Raw genomic sequence first — 13,270 nt, 5'->3', positions numbered from 1 at the left:
GCTGACATCCCATAAGGACAAAGGTTCGAGTCCTGGCTGTTCCACTTCTGATCCAGCTCTCTGCTACGGCCTGGGAAAACAGTGGAAGATGACCCAAGTCCTTGGGCCCCTGCACCTGTGTATGAGACCTGGAAAAAGCTCCTAGTTCCTAGCTTTGGATCAGCTCACTCTGACCATTATGGTCATCTGGGGAGTGAACCAGAGGATGGAAGACCTTTCTCTCTCTCTCTGTAACTCTATCTTTTAAGTAAATAAAATAAATCTTTAAAAAAAGAATTTTATGATCCTTTCAGACAAAGAGAAAATCGTTAGTATCACAGAGGAAAGAAAAACATATTGAGGGCCAATGCTGTGCAGCAGCAGGTTAAGCTGCCATCTGCAGTGTTGGCAACCCATAAGGGCACAGGTTTGATTCCTGGCTGCTTCACTTCTGATCCAGTTCCATGCTAATGTCCCTGGGAAAGCAAGGAAAAATGACCCAAGTGGTTGGGCCGCTGCACCCATGTGGGAAACCTAGATGAAGCTCCTGACTTCTGGCTCCTGGCTCAGTCTGACCCATTCCTGGCCATTGCAGCCATTTGGGGGTAAAGCTGCAGATGAAAGATTCTCTCTCTCTCTCTCTCCCTCCCTCCATCCCTTCCTCCCTCTTTCTCCTGACTTTCAAGTACATAAAGCTTTATTTAAAAAAACACACATTGAAAAAGCCCTTTTCCTCACTGTACTCTTACATATATAATTTCAAAAAGTGAAAAGTTCCTGTTAGAATCTTAGTAAGGACATGGTTGCTGTTACTTTTGGGAAAGATTCCCATCTAAGCAAGAGTCCACCAGGAAATGGAGTAGATGCTTATTTACCAGCACAATGAGTCCAAAGCTTCTGGTGGAAATATTGAAAATATCAACTATGCCAAACACTAAAAATGTCATAATAAGATGCTAATTTCAGAGTAGACACTTGGCTGGATGCTTAGCCTGAATTCCTGTCCCAGCTTGGCTCTTGATTCCAGCTTCCTGCTATTGCACCCCTAGGAGGGTACATTTGGGATTATTCAGGAACTTGAGCTCTTAACACCCACAGGGGAGATGCAGATTGCATCCAGAGATTCTGACTTTTGATGACCCAGCCCTGGCTCTTGTAAGCATTTGAGGAGTCAACCAGTTGATGGGAGAGCTCTGTATGTCTGTCTCTATATTTAGCTCTCTCTATCTCTGTCTCTAACTCTATCTCTGTCTCTGTCTTTGTCTCTATCTCTGTCTCTGTTTCTGTCTCTATCTCTATCTCTCTTTTTTTAAAAATTTATTTTATTTATTTGAAAGACAGAGTTACAGAGAGAGGTAGAGACAGAGAGAGATCTTCCATCCACTAGTTCACTCCCCAGATGGCCACAATGGCTGGAGCTGAGCTGATCTGAAGCCAGGAGCCAGGAGCTTCTTCTGGGTCTCCTGTATGGGTGCAAGGGCCCAAGGACTTGAGCCATCTTCTACTACTTTCCAGGCCATAGCAGAGAGCTGGATCGGAAGAGGAGCAGCCAGACTAGAATTGAATCGGCACCCATATGGGATGCCAGCACTTCATGCACTTCAGGCATTAACCTGTTGTGCCACAGCGCCAGCCCCATCTATCTCTATCTCTATCTCTATCTCTATTTCTATCTCTGTCTCTGTCTCTGTCTCTATATCTCTTTTTCTGTCTCTGAATCTTTATCTCCGAATCTGTCTCTGCCTCCATCTCTGTCTCTATATCTCTGTCTCTTTCTATCTCTTTCTCTGTCTCTATCTCTTTCTCTGTCTCTATCTCTCGTTCTCTGTCTCTCTGTCTCTGTCTCTGCCTCTATTTCTATCTCTGTCTCTATTTCTATCTCTGATATTCTGCCTTTCAAATAAATTAGATTTTTAAAAGACGTTTATTCATACTCAACTTTTTACTCTAAAACTGGACCTCAAAGAAAAAATACTTCAATTCACAAAACAATGCACACTTCACTGTACATGACACCTGAACCCAACGTTGCAGAGCAAGTGACTCCTTCTACCATATAAACATTACCTAAGAATAGCATATGTTGTTTATTTAATGGATTTATTCAAATATAGTTTAACCTCCTGTACTGAATGAAGACACCAATGTCAAGTTAATATATAAACAAATAGTACTTGTTCTTATCAGGGCCAGCTGTTAATATGTTTGAATTTTTGTCAGAAAATATGAAATTAGATTTGAAAAGAAGTACAAATAAATATAAATAATATCACTCTAATGATACAAAACATACATTTTCAGTTCTCAGTTTGCCGAATTTCATTATTACTTTTCTCCTCTGCATTTTGATGTCAGAGTCTCTTGAAGAATATTCATCAGGATTGTTTCTAAAAATTCTTTTTTTAAAGATTTATTTATTGATTTGAGAGGTAGATACACAGAGAGAGAGAGAGAAAAAAAGGTTCTTCATTCACTGGTTCACTCCCCAAATGACTGCAATGGCCTGAATTGGGCCAATTACAAGCCAGGAGCCTCTTAAGGGTCTCCCACACTTGTGCAGGGACCCAACCACTTTGGGCATATTCTACTGCTTTCCCATGAGAAAGCATGGAGCTGGATGGGAAGAGGGGCAGCTGGACATGAATGCACCCATATGGGATGCTGGTGCCACAGGTGGAGGCTTAGCCCACTATGACACAATATTGGCCCCATTATTTCTAGAATTTCATTACCCACTCAGGTACCTCACAAAAAAGGGATATTTGAGTAAGATTACTTCTTAATCAGGCTGAAATGTTAAGCTGGCATGTTAATATGCAGTAACTGAATGAAGACAGATGTTTTATGCATATACTAAACCTGAATTGCTATATTGATTGATTAATCAAATATTTATAAGTATTACTATGTATAGAGTTGCAAGGCTGTGGACTTATGATACAAAAATGAATAATGCATTTCCATTTTTATTTTTCATATCCTCAAGTAAATGGATAGACTGATTGTAGTGACTGGCATGTAAGCAGACAACAGTTACCATCCTTTGTTACTGTGGTACGTTCCAGAAGAGACATGGGGTGAGAATTATCCACTTGTCTATGAAGTACTTGCTTTTGGCTTTTATGAATACGTAGGAGTTCACTAATCAAAAATATGGTTTCCATTCATGGGATAATACATATAAAAGCTCTGAAACCACTTGGAGACTTCAAATGGATTACCAGAAATTAGATAGATATGAGTTTGTGGAGGCAGGTGATAATAAGATGCTTGACATGAGGTGTGAAAAATGGAGGCACAGACTAGACCATGGAGGCCTTGAAATAGAAAATATCCTTTATCATCTGGAGCCACCAACAGATCGATTAGGGTTTCAATGATAATCATATATGCCTTTTAAAATCAACTAGCACATCAGTGTTTGTGGTGTGGTGCAGTGGATTAAGCTGCCACCTGTGAAGTGAGCATCTCATGTGAGCACCTGTTTGAGGCTAGGCTACACTGCTTCCTATCTACCTCTTTGATAATGCACCTGGGAAAGTGGTGGAAGATGGCCCAAGTACCTGGGTCCCTACCACCTTCATGGGAGACCAGGTTGGAATTCCTGGCTCCTGGCTTCAGCCTGGCCCAATCCTGACTTTGTGGAGATTTGGAGAGTGAAACAGCAAATGGAAGATTCCCTTCCCCTTCTCCCCCTCCCCCTCCCCTTTCTCCTCCTCTCCTTTCCCCTCCACCTCCCTTTCTCCCTCTTCCTCTCTCTTCTTTGTATGTAACTTTTTCAGATAAATAAAAAAGAATCTTTTTAAAAAGCTCATTTAATTCAGACATCACAGTGTTTACAATAGAATGAAAAATCCAAGAAGAGCAGGTTGGAAGCTGTTCCTGTACATGCAAGTGTAAGATGTCAAGCATCTTCTGAGAGAGTGGCTGGCGATAAACTAGGCAACATGTAAAACAGGCACAACCCAAATTCATTCCCACCTTCTTAATGAATCAAATGTATTAATGAATGTGTGAACCTGAGGGAAACAAGAGGGAGGAAAAACAACAACAAAAATATTTGAACTCCTGTAGAATGGAAAGTACGATCATGACACTGTATAGAGCGCTTTATTACCCCTTACAGTTGGTATAAGCCCCTACCACAAACTAAAGTGAGAGGAATATTGTATCTGCTACTCCTGACCCTGATTTTCTAAAAACAGCCTGTCACTTCGCTTCTGGTACCTTCATTACTTCTTCCAATAAAACCCAATCCCTATTAAACCCAAAAGGCAAATAACAGGAAAACAAATTAAAAGGAAATATTATTATTCAAGTATTTATTCAGCATTTTATTCAAAAAAACTCACAAAAATAAAGTATGACAGCAATACAGAACATATAAAGTGTTTTAAAACAAGGTTTTTATTTTAGTATCAGAATCATTAAAATATTTCTCTCCTGTTATAAGATAGCAATTTTCCACATTTACTATTGTTGGTTTATTAACAAGGAAGGAAAGATTACATTTTAGAAAGAAAGAACTACTTAATTTGAGGGCCATTTGATTTTTTTTTCATTTTTTCTTCCATCATACATAAATCATTTAAATAAGTTACTCCTCTAATGGAAACTGCCAGTCAGTGTTAAAGTACTTTAACTGTCAAGTTATAGAAATTTAAAATCTACCAACCAAAGCAAAATATCTAGTATAAAAAATTCAAACTGTCTCAGGCTGTAATTGAGAATATGGGAGGATTATTTACTGAGAAATGGAAAATGAATGTCTTGTGAGTACAGTTAGATTTGATTATAAATGTGCATTTCTAAAACTTAAAAGATCTCCTTTGTGCCAACATACTGACTCAGAGTGTAGACATCCGCGGAATGACTGCACATAGCGTATGTGCCACAGGGAAACGGCCAGTGCTGAGGACCAATCTGAATGCTGTCTTATTTCAAAATGATGTTGCTCCTGAATGCTCAGTTTGGGGATAATTGTTTATAATATAGTTTAGTCTTTGAAAATTTAATATTCACTGATGCTTTAAATATTTCACTATCCCTTAGATAAAATGCATTTTAATAGTTGAATGATCAAAATAATTTTCTATCCATGTGATACCCACTAAACCACCACCTCTGAATTTTTTCTAACATTGTTTCTTGTTTTGAAGCAGATTTCTGAGATTGATTACAATACACGGAGGCTTAAGGGAGGGATATGCTTGAATTCTTTTCATTTATATGTCTATAAATTCACCTTAAGAACCTTCCACAGGAAATTGGCACATAATTGACTTATTCAAAACTCTTACAGGGTTTCTTTTACTTGTTTTAGTATTTAAAGTTACTACTCTGCAATCATAAACATTTCAGATTTTCTTCCAAGATATAATTATCATTTTTAGTAGAATCACAACTTCTACCATTTGCTTTAAATGTATTTTTTAAAAACTGTCTCAGGGCAGATGTTTAGCCTGCTGTCAAATTGCTCACATCCCATATCAGAGTACCTGGGTTCAACACCCAACTCCAGTTCCTGACTCAGCTCTTCGGTGATGCAGACCCTGGGGGCCATAGTGTTGGCTCTAGTAATTGATTTCCTGCCATCCATGTGGGACACCTGGCTTGCATTCCCATCTTCCAGCACTGCCCCTTGTCTTGTCCAGGTTTTTGAGGGTATTTGGGAAGTGAACCAATGACTGGTGGCCTCCCTCTTAAACAATAAAAAAAAAAAAGTTAAAAGAAATTGACTTGGTTTGACTACTCACAGAATCTAGTAACAGCATGCTGTCAGATTTCATAGGATGTTAAACATATGTAGAATTTAACATGCTTCTAATGGTGCAAAATGAATGGAAATCCCTCTTCCCTCTCTAGCAAGGCAAAAATGTGGGGAATCAGAGTATAAGATCTATGGGTTCTACATGGAGTGGAGTCAATCATTCCAGATTTACTGTGACAGAAGCATTTCCATCAAATGTGGAGGCCCTTTTGATGAGAATCTCTTCAAGAAGGTATCAAAACTTTCTGAGTCCAAATAATACCAGAGTTAAATTTTAATAAGTGGAGAGCAAACAGAAGCTCAAATAAAGAATGCATTTTCCTTGCGTACAGTTCTGCTTGTTTGCTCTGTAGGAAATAAAAGAAAATGTATTGCGTGTCAATCTTACCAACCAAGTCTTGCTGGTTATGGTTCTGAACTAGAATTGCAGCAATCACCATATTTCTACCTCTCTGTTTGGAGTCAGCTGAATCTTAAACTGATTTTCAGGTAACAAAGTCTCTATTAACATCAGGAAAACAACTGCTATATTAGCACCTTCAAGAAGAGTCAAAAGTCAGAAATGTCCCTCTGTGTGAGAAGGCATAGTTCCCAAAGTGAGAGAAGTAATAATATTGAGAGAGGCTGAGGGAGAAAGGCCAATTGAATTAAGGAAATGGAGAACGCAGTCAGAATTAAATTACAGTGTAAAACCTGAGGCTGACTGTCCCTTGATCTTTTTTTTTTTTTTTTTTTTTTTTGACAGGCAGAGTGGATAGTGAGAGAGAGAGAGACAGAGAGAAAGGTCTTCCTTTTTGCCGCTGGTTCACCCTTCAATGGCTGCTGCGGCCGGTGCATCGTGCTGATCCGAAGCTTGGAGCCAGGTGCTTCTGCTGGTCTCCCATGCGGGTGCAGGGCCCAAGGACTTGGGCCATCCTCCACTGCCTTCCCGGGCCATAGCAGAGAGCTGACCTGGAAGAGGGGCAAGCGGGATAGAATCCGGCGCCCCAACCGGGAGTAGAACCCGGTGTGCCGGTGCCTTAAGGCGGAGGATTAGCCTGTTAAGCCATGGCGCCGGCCATGATCCCTTTGTCTTACAAAGGAAGATACTGATCACTTAGTCTCAGTCTAACCCTGTAATGCCTTCATGGGAAGTCAAGAATGCCTAACATGTGTTGGGGCCCCTACACTGTTGGACTATAGAAGACAACACAGTAACCAAGCATTTTGTGACAACACTCATTTCCTGTTGATCTTACAGGGTCTGAGTGAAACCACAGGGGAATGTTGATGGGAGACTAGCAGGTTATTGCCAGCCATGGTTCAGACAGGATGGCTGACTTGGAGAACAGACGCATTGTTTCTATCTTTAGCATTCATTTCTTTTTTAAAAAGATTTATTTATTTTACTTGAAAGTCAGAGTTACACAGAAAGAGAAGGAGAGGCAGAGAGAGAGAGAGGTCATCCATCTGCTGGTCCACTTCCCAAATAGCCACAACGGCTGGAGCTGCGCTGACCCAGAAGCCAGAAGCCAGGAGCTTCTTCTGGGTCTCCCACGTGAGTGCAGGGGCCCAAGGGCTTGGTCCATCTTCTACTGCTTTTCCAGGCCATAGCAGAGAGCTGGATAGGAAGTGGAGCATCTAGGACTTGAACCGATGCACAAATGGGATGCCAGCACTGCAGGCAGCAGCTTTACCTGCTATGCCACAGCGCCAGCCCCCAGCATTCTTCATTTCTATGAAAGGCAAGTGGCTAAGTGAAAAGTAGAAATTGAAAATGTGATTCCTTCTAAATGATAGTAATTTTTTCTGTGATGGTATAGCAATTAACAAATATCTAATGAATTTTAATAACCAGCATTGTGCAGAGATACAAAGGAAATGAAACTAAAAAGCACTACAATCACTTAGTATCCATTTCAGCTATATTAAAGAATAAGGCAAAACATATAATTGAATGTTAAACATCTATGATCAGAATTTGCAATAGTGAAGAGTTTTAATGCTTGTAATTGTTTGGAAAGATGTTCTGTATAAAATTAAGACTTGAAGAAAACCTGGGAGAAAATGGAACAAAAGAGTAAGCTGATTAGGGACAAAGGCGGCTGAAAAGAAAGAAGCCTCACTCACCTCAGCAATAGTAAAATAGCAGAACCAAAAAGAAGGACTGCATTTCCACGGGACGTATTGAAGGAAAATTTCAGTAAAAATGTGACAGGAATGGCAAGCAGAGCAGACTTCGAAAGTCAGCAGACAGAGAGGAACAAAACACACTGCAACCCCCATAGTTACTGTGGTGGCTCCCCAATAGGAAAAAGTAAAGAAATCATCCCAGCAGGCCCCACCGTTGCCCAAACTGGCACACTAACTATAGCAGAGAATATCACAGGCCTGGCTACTTTAAATCCAGCTTATAGAGCTCACTGGGGTTTTAGTGACTCCTCAGCTCTGAAAAAGAAAGACATTGCTTCCCTCTGCTCCCAAAGTGCCGGGTTCTGAGCTTCTGGGGTAGAACCTCTATTCCAACTTAAAGGACAGCAAACAACCTCAGTGCTACAAAAAGCTGCCAGACCCAGAGAACAGGGCAGAGAGCAGGCCCCCTGCACCCTGCAACGGAGAGAATTGTGGGAACAAGCCCCAGAGCTGTACTCACTTGCTCTATGCCATCCGGAGGAATTCCACTTGGCTTCTCGGGGTTCAATACTAGCAGTAGCCCATAAAACTTCTGAGAGGACTGACCTGAGGGTTTCCCCTGGGCATCTCTTAACATATGGTGCAGGAGGCAAAGCATCACCCTTGCATGCCCTGAAAATCTGAGATTGTCACAGTTGGTACTACAATCCCTCAGATAACTCACATTCACTTGAAGAACCTGAGAGACCTGTTTACATTCCTGTGCTTCAGTCAATAAGAACTCTGCAACACAATTGTCTTACACCCCATGAAACTTTGATAATGATTCCTCTTCTTATTGCTCCAGAACTGTGCCTGTTAGTACTAGATTCTGCATAATTAGCAGAATCCACCCTGTGGGACTAGAGGAACCTACCTGCATTCCACCATTGCAGACTCACACTTGCCAGAGAAAAAGCCCCAGCGTATTCTGGAGTCCCATTCAGTGTGGGAACTATGGTTTGGGAGGCTATAAGCCCTAGTGCCAGTTATACTGTCCCAGTAGGGCCTTAAGAAGTTTCCACATCAAAGAGTCCCAGAGCCACAGCTCTTGATGTCACAAATCCCAGCATTACTCAGTCTGCCAGGAGAGAAAAACAGACAGCCCCTTCTGTGTCCCTTAGCACCAATAATGAAAATCTAGGCATCGCGATCCCTAATGTGATTGACACCCAACTCTCTGGGGACTGAGGAAACACATGTTAGGGAGCCTATGTTCACATCAAGGTCATAATTCTAATTATATGAACTGCTGCAGACTAGAAAGCTGTAGAAATTGTATACAGTGCTGACATTGATTAAAATTAAAAAAAAAAAAATCACTCACAGTTACACTCTGGACTTACTTAGAACCAAAGCCAAACAACAACTTTCATTGCATCTGAACAAAAAGGTATATTCCAATGAAATTTATTCCATAAAAAAGAAGGGAATATTGCACTAGATAAACTAGATGAACAGATGTCCATGTAGGAACACAGGAAACATCAAGAAGTTAGGAAGCATAACATCTCCAAAAGAATACAAAATTCTTCAGAAATAGTTCATGATATGGAGGAAATCTGTGAAATGCCTGAAAAAGAACTCAAATTAATGATCCTAAAGAAATTCAATTAGATGCAAGAAAATACAGACAGTTTAAGGAAACAAAAAAAATCAATACATGATATGAATGAGAAATTCAAGAGATAGAAATCATTAAAAATAATCAAATAAAATTTCAGCACTAAAAACTACAATGAAATAAAGAATGAAGTTGAGAATAGATCAAATAGAGGAAAGAATGTGTTATCCGAAGTACAATACTTTTGAAATAAATCAGTCAGATAAAAATAAAAGAAAAATAATTGCAATGAAGGAAAAAAGTATATGTAACATAGAATGGCATAAAATAAACAAATATTCATATTGTAGGGATATCTAAAGCAGACAGAAAGGAAGAAGTCTTCGAGAACCTCCTGAATGAAACAATAATTGAAAATTTCTCTCAAGTCTTGAAAGAGACATGGACTTCTAGCTACAGGAACCTCAAACAATTTTAAGTGGCTTCAATCAAAACAGACTTTCTATAAGACACATTTTGGTTAAATTGTCAAAAGTTAAGGACAAAGAGAGAATCCTAGACTATGACAGAAAAAAATGTCAATTTACATTAAAAGGAAAACCCAGTAGACTAACATCAGACTTCTCAGCGGAAATCCTAGAGGACAGAATAGGAAGATGCATTCAAGGTCTTGAAAGAAAAAAAACAAAAAAACTTCTCACTGAAAACATGATATTCAACAAAGCTATCCTTTAGAAGGGAAGGAGAAATAAAGTGTTTCCTAGACAAGCAAAATATATCCAGAATATATCAGCAACTCAAAAAAAACTCAACAACAACAACAATAATAAAAAGCAACCAATTCAATTAAGAATTTTCTCAAGAGAAAAAACACAAATTGCAAACATGTAGATGAAAAAATAAATTCAAGATCACTAGACATAGAGAAATGAAAATTAAAGCCACCATGAGATATCACCTCACCCTGTTAAAATGGCTGTTATCAAAAAAGACAGAAAGTAACAACTGCTGGTTAGGATATGGAAAATTGGGAAATCTTTTATACTGTTAGTGGGAATGTAAATTAATACAGCTACAGTGTATGGAGATTGGAGATTTTTTGGCAAACTAGAAATGGAACTTCTATATGACCAAGCAATTCTACTACTGTGCATATATTCAAAAGGAATGAAATACTGCATCAAATAATTCACCCTGTTTATTGTCATACTATTCACAACAGTCAAGATACAAAATCAACCAAGATGTCTACCATCGGGTGAATGCATAAAGAAATCATGATATACATGTGCAATTGAATGCTATTCACCAATGAAAAGGAAAGAAATCTTGTCTTTTATGGCAAAATGGATGGAATTAGAGGACATCAAGTTAACTGAAATAAGTCAGGCAAATACAGCATGATCTTCCCTCATGTGGGAAAGCTAAAAATCACTCAATACAAACAGCAGATTTCAATTATTAGAGGTTGTGAGAGGGATAGAAGTTTTTATTAAAAATAAATATCAAAAGTTGGATGTGGTTTACGTACTGTGACAAATACACTAATAGAATCTGGGGCACAGTGTATATGGGGAGTCTTTGAACAACTTTACGATTATTTTTGGTAAACTTAAAATTCTTTTGAAATAAAAAGTTAAAAAAAATACATGAGAACCCTCTCTCATGCCCACTCCTCAAAAACAAAAATTGACCTCAGTCTTTCATCATGCTGTCTTTCAAAATAGTTTCCTTCTTAAATGACTGAGCCAGGGACACATAGCATTGGGTGACAATTCCTCCCTGTAAAGTCTCTCCATCAACTTCCACACCTACATCTCTAGAAAGCACGCTTTCTCTTTCCTTTGAGGCAGAATATTCAACAAGATTTTATTCTCTTTGATATGAAATAAAACTGAACATCAATTGATCTCTTATCCAACCAATGTGGAGAAAATGGACTTTTATTATGTGGAAACTGACATTTATTATTAAATTCTAGCTTGTGTTCTGAGTTTTCATTTTAAAGTGCTTGTTTTAGCTTTACAAAATAGTGTTCATAAATAAGTGTTACCATCCCTGTGTTGTTCATGATATTAAAGCAGCAATAAGTTAAGAAATTCTGGATAGAATAGATTATTTTCTCTTATACCCCAGAGCTCATACTCTTCCCTTTATCTCATGTGTTTTCATCATAAAGAACATAAATTTTGAGGAAAAGGGGTATTTTCATAGATAACCATATCTACCTGATGGTGAGAAAAAGAATACTACTTAAAATTTTTCATGAATGTAATTTCTTGTACAAAATTCCTTAAAATGCTCTTTCTGTGGCATCATTGAAAAACCATCATCTACATGCACACTCCTAGCATCTGATATAAACAAAATAGACGTGAGGGTCGTCCTCCTTTCCTAGATACATGAAGTTCTCGGTTCCAAGTAATATTACTTGTAAGCATTTTATTTTAAACATGTTCTATTTTTATGAAATAAATCTTGTTAAGCAAAGAGAAAAGTATTTTAATAAAATATGTCATATTCCTTAGTATGGTTATGGATATTGTGATGTGATTCTACAAACAAACAACAAAAAAAAAGAGTATAGGCTGTTTCCCAAATGCACTTAACTCTTAAAACCAATTTTAGGTGTAGGAAACATAGGACATCTTAAAACTATTAACAGCTAGATAAAACAGTAGTATTTGCTAAAACCAAAATTTTAGGGAAATAATCTTAGGAGAAGAGTTGGAAGACATGGATGCCCATTTAAGGTATTCCAGAAGGATGTTAGTGTGGAAATGTGAAGAAGAAGAAAAGGCAGAGGGAGGGGGAGAGGGGAGGGGGAAGGGAGGGAGAGGGAGAGGGCATCTGCATTAAGGCAGGGCTAGAAATATGTCACAAATGAGTTGTTTCTCTAATTTGCCTTCTCATATGAGGTTGGTAATTGCTCTGTAGAACAGAGCACTATTTTCTTTCTTAAGAGCCCTGGGATTGCTCGAACTGCAATCAGGGATGAATAGACTGGGGTATGGAACAGTTTTCTTTAGTACTCTGGAGTACTGAGTTGTATCTTCTTTCATTGGAGAAAATTTGCCTAATCCTGGTTGTTTCTTCAGGATGTGCCTGGGACTGACTTCTTTAAGAGTTAGTGGGGCTGAAATGAGAATAATCCAGCCCATGTTTCAGCTGCAAAGTATCAAGAGCAGATGTTATTTAGTCCACTTGAGACTGACAGCACAGGAAGATGAAATAAAAGCTCTACATTAAATTTTTTCTTAGCTAAGGATAAAGACCAAAAATAAAGACTAGAATTTCACCAAGGATGGCCAAGGAGTAAATGTAAACACATTCTGGATGAAGTGCAAGGATCCACACAATACTTTCCAGTTGAAACAAGGCAATATACTTTGGACAAAAACTCTACTGAATGCAGGCTAGTGAGAAGAGGCATGGCCTGAATCCCTTGGATATCACAGAACTGAGGCTAGACGGATCAATCCCTCCTAAAGAGGATTCAAGAACTGGGAGATGTTTACTGTGACTCATGTGGAAACCTCAGCATCATGAAATTACTGATTACCAAGGATCAGCCTAGAGATCCATCAGCCTAGGTGGATCCATTAACTAATCTGATGCCACAGTTGAATTTATGCAAGAAGTGGCTGCAAGTGTATGGTTTAAGAATTTGTCTACATTTCTAATCAAGGGCTCACTACAACAGATGTAACTTCCCAGAAAAGAAACTTGATTATTCAGTAACTGACAGTTGACAAAAAAACATATACATGAAATCTTTTAATCCAAGGGAAAATGAAAAGTTAAAC

Source organism: Lepus europaeus, chromosome 15, assembly GCF_033115175.1.
Source record: "Lepus europaeus isolate LE1 chromosome 15, mLepTim1.pri, whole genome shotgun sequence".
NCBI classification, from domain to species: Eukaryota; Metazoa; Chordata; class Mammalia; order Lagomorpha; family Leporidae; genus Lepus; species Lepus europaeus.
Note: the sequence above shows the minus strand (reverse complement) of the source record.